The sequence below is a fragment of the Echinops telfairi genome, unplaced genomic scaffold, assembly GCF_000313985.2.
Source record: "Echinops telfairi isolate 266 unplaced genomic scaffold, ASM31398v2 ScPeMD7_5592;HRSCAF=6446, whole genome shotgun sequence".
NCBI classification, from domain to species: Eukaryota; Metazoa; Chordata; class Mammalia; order Afrosoricida; family Tenrecidae; genus Echinops; species Echinops telfairi.
In genome coordinates, this window is record NW_022109491.1 from 17,838,413 (window position 1) to 17,842,997 (window position 4,585).

Consider the following 4,585-nt stretch of genomic DNA (forward strand, 5'->3'; position numbering starts at 1 on the left):
AGCACCTAACATGAGTTGAGTACTCTTTTGATTTATTCGGTTATCTGTTTATAACCCATAGTAGACTGAGAGAGTCTGCATCTGTTCAGTTCACTCCAGTACACCCAGCGCTCAGAAGAAGGGCTGATGGTTGGGTTCCTGATCCATCACAGGAAGACCTGTGAGGACTTGCAAGTTCCTCCTGCTGACACTGTCTTGTCCCACCATACTCACTGTCCACCCAGTCACATGTTTCCAGCTTCAAAGGGCCACTACCACCTAAGCCATGGCCCTGGCCCACAATGACTCCAGGGAATGCTCCAGAAGCAAAGGAAGTGTCTGCTCTGCCTTTGTAGCCTCAAGACCGAGGCCAGTGTCCTACATGGACAGGTGTGCAGGAAATGATGCTGTAGACACAAAAATGCTGCGCTGAAACAATTATCACTGAGAAGGTGGGAGGGGCCAGCACATGCTCGCTGATGTCATCCCAAAGTCACATGAAGGATCTTTGAGATATCAAGGAGGGTGTTAGAGAGCCCAGAAGATAAATAATGTATTGATTTTCCAAGAAAAGGAAGCCGTCAGATTCAATCCTATGAAAAATTCTAGACCTTCTTATTAACTGGTCAGTTGGCAACTAATTTAAAAAGAATGAGGCAATTATCAGGATCGAAAGTGCATCCCCAGAGAATGGCAGGTGAAATTATTCTAATTTCCTTTTTTGACAAGGTGCCTATGCTTGGGAATTGTACGATCTTTATGTTAGACAAGTATTTATTCATTCGACGAATATTTATTGAGGGGCCACCATGGGCCCGTGTTGTGCTTGTGACCTCGTGAGGCACAGACAACACCAGTCTGGTGGCATGTGTGGTATAATGATGGTGGCATCATTGATGGTGAGGAGCATCGTGAAGAAAAACCCAGGCAAGGTAAGCAGATAGACTGACGAGGAGGGAGCTGAGAGCATTCAACAAGGTGGTCAGGTAAGGCCTCATACCAGGAATGTCTTGCCAAAGACTGAGGGAGGTGAGGAATAAGCCAGGAAGCGACCTGAGGCTAGAGCCGGGGGAGAGATAGCAACCGTCAGCGAGCGGTGGCCTCAGCGTTGGGCTGCTAACCACAGGGTCAGCTGTCAGACTCTTTAGGAGAAAGATGAAGCTGTCTGCTACTGTCAAGATTGACAGTCTCAGAAAACCCTACAAAGGATCGCCACGAGTGGGAAGAGTGGGAATCAAGGGCAATGGCCGGTATGGGAGACCCAAGGGATGCGCATGTTTGGTATTGTGATGAGCAGCAGGAGGTCAGTGTAGCCAACACAGAGTGAGCAAGAGGGAGAGTAGAGGACAGTAGAGATAACAGGGAGGGGAGGAGGGTGTGTAGGGCCTTGTGAGGACGTTGGCTGTAACTGTGCACCTGTGGGGCATGTTAGGAGGTCCTGAGTGGTGTACATCATTAAGGCACTGGGCTACTGATCCAAAGGTTGGCTGTTCAACCCGATGTAGTGGCACCTTGGAAGAAAGGTCTAGCAATCTACTTCTAAAGGGCACAGTAACAAAGACACTGTGGAGCAATTCTACTTGGAAACCCATGAGGTGACCATGGATCAGGAGTGAGTCCATGACAACTGGTGTCCAAGACACGTCAATGAGATCTACGCAGGTGCAGCAGCTGGAGTCAAGTGAGACTGGAGAATGGACCCTTACGCCGCTTCTGGAAACTTTTGCGATGTAAGTGAAAGGGTCATATCGCAGAGGGCAGCTTTCATAGTCCCAGACCTGGGAGCAGTTGCTTCCTTTGCCATGAGACCAGAAGGATTCGGTGGTACCTGGCTGGCTACCATGACTGAGTATGGTGATCAAAGATTCTAGAGAAGAACCTTCATCAAAGGCCATGGAGGCAGAAATGCCTAGTAGCATTTCAAATCGACATGAACTTCAGAGTTTCTGAAGCCATGGAGACCAGCTGGACCCCTAAAGTTACTTTTTTGAGATATTCCTTAAAATTTAAACCAAACGTGAACTTCGAATCTGCTTCTCGGCTCCTTCTCGAACTTGTGTCGGGTCCCTCCACTGCCTCCCAGTAGCCGTCACCATGTCGTCTGTCAGGGTAACCCAGAAGACCTACAAGGCATCCTCTGGCCCCCGGGCCTTCCGCAGCTGGTCTTACACCAGTGCGCCCGGTGCCCGCATCAGCTCCTCGGCCTTCTCCTGGGTGGGCAGCAGCATCTTCTGGGGCATCCTGGGCACCGGCATGGGTATGGTCGGGGGCTTTTGTGGGGCAGGAGGTGTCAGGGGCATCATGGCCATCATGGTGAGTCAGAGCCTGCTGAGCCCCCTGAAGTTCGAGGTGGACCCCAACATGCAGGCCGTGCGCACCCAGGAGAAGGAACAGATCCAGACCCTCAACAACAAGTTTGCCTCCTTCATCGACAAGGTGCGGATCCTGGAGCAGCAGAACAAGATGCTGGAGACCAAGTGGAGCCTTCTGCAACATAGTCGAGAGCTACAGCAACAACCTCGGGCAGCAGCAGGAGATGCTGGGCCAGGAGAAGCTGAAGTTGGAGGCAGAGCTGGGCAGCATGCAGGGGCTGGTGGAGGACTTCAAGAATACGTACGAGGACGAGACCAACAAATGAACAGGGATGGAGAATGAGTTTGTTCTCATCAAGAAGGACGTGGATGAAGCGTACATGAACAAGGTGGAGCTGGAGTCCCGCCTGGAGGGGCTGGCCGATGAGATGAACTTCCTCAGGCAGCTGCACAAAGAGGAGCTCCGTGAACTGCAGGTCCAGATCTCGGGCGCGTCTGTGGTGCTGTCCATGGACAACAGCCGCTCCCTGGACATGGACGGCATCATCGCCAAGGTCAAGGCCCAGTACAAGGAGATCGCCAACCGCAGCCGGGCCGAGGCTGAGAGCATGTACCAGATCAAGTGTGAGGAGCTGCAGGCCCAGCCTGGGAAGCATGGGGATGATCTTCGTCGGACCAAGACAGAGATCGCAGAGATGAACCGGAACATCAGCCGGGTCCAGGCTGAGATGGAGGGGCTCAAAGGCCAGAGAGCGTCCCTGGAGGCCGCCATCAGGACGCTGAGCAGTGCGGGGAGCTGGCCATCAAGGATGCCCAGAGCAAGCCGGCCGAGCTGGAGGCCGCCCTGCTTCAGGCCAAGCAGGACGTAACGCAGCAGCTGCATGAGTACCAGGAGCTGATGAACGTCAAGCTGGGCCTGGACATCGAGATCGCCACCTACTGCAAGCTGTTGGAGGGCGAGGAGAGCCGGCTGGAGTTGGGATGCAGACCATGAGCATCCACACGGAGACCACCGGTGGCTACTCTGGTGGACTGACCTCGAGCTACGGGGGCCTCACAAGCCCAGGCCTCACCTATGGCCTGAGCTCCCTGCAGTCCAGCCTCAGCCTAGGTGGAGGGTCCAGCTCCTTCTCGCACACCAGCTCCACCAAGGCCGTGGTGGTGAAGAAGATGGAGACCCGGGACGGGAAGTTGATGTCCGAGTCTTCCGATGTCCTGTCCAAGTGAATGCCTCTGGGACCCCTCACAGCCTGACCCCGGGGGCGCCTGCCTGCCCAGAGCTGTGCGAGGGTGCCAAGGGAACAGGAGACCGGAGGATTGGCTCAGGCCTCAGCCCACCCTGTGAGAATCAGCTACTTAGGGGGGAGTACCCCTTTGCCCATGACCCCTCAATGAAAACCAATGGTCTTTTGTAAAATAAAACCTGGCAACTTATGTACACATATAAAAAAATTAAACCAAACCTGTATCCCCTGAAGTCTTCTTACAATAAATCAAAACCAAACTCACTGTGGTCCAGTTGATTTTGACCCTGAGTGTGGTAGTTACATAATCTGGTATCAACTTGAGAGAATTATGAGTGAAGGGGTAGAGTCTGGCCTGTCAATCAAAGATATAACCAATGAGGCCTCTGTGTGGGCATGGCCTTCTCCTGAGAATTCTGGGAACTCCTGTATTTCCTCCTTGAAAGCAGGAGACACTTCTCTCTCTCTGCTCACTCCCTTGGAGATGCTCTACTGACAAGAGACATGGCACTACGCTGATAGACTCTGTGACCTGGGACCTGGAGAAGCCACAAGGACCTACCCTGATGCAACCAGACCTCTGGAGCCGGAGAAGCCATGTAGAGACCCCTGCCAGCGCTGAGATGCTTACAATGCCACTGGATCCACAAGACTTCAAACCCACTGGCCTGTGATCTTCCTGCATCTGGCGTCATTGCATGTGTTTTGTGAGTCTGAAGAGGACTTTATAGATTGGTATCAGACATATGGGCTAATATCAGACTTATGGACTTGATCTGGACTGGGCTGGGACGTTTACTCAATATTCAATTGCTCTTGTATATAAACCTCTTTCTTATAAACATATGCGTGTCTATGAATTTTGTTTCTCTGCTCTACCTAGATTAACACATTAAGCAACTCTACAGAACAAAATAGAATTGCTCTACAGAGTTTCTTATGCTGTCGATCTTTAAGTGAGCAGACTGCCTCATTTTTCTCTCAGAAAGCAGCTAGGGAGTCTGAACTGCCAACCTTTCGGTTAGCAGCCCAATGCTTAACCCACTGCAC

The 4,585-nt window shown here is 52.0% G+C and overlaps 1 pseudogene; it reads left to right on the forward strand.

Annotated features, from left to right (window-relative positions):
• The first annotated feature begins 2,073 nt into the window (after window positions 1-2,073).
• LOC101649772 lies at window positions 2,074-3,518 on the forward strand (annotated as a pseudogene).
• Window positions 3,519-4,585: the final 1,067 nt, after the last annotated feature.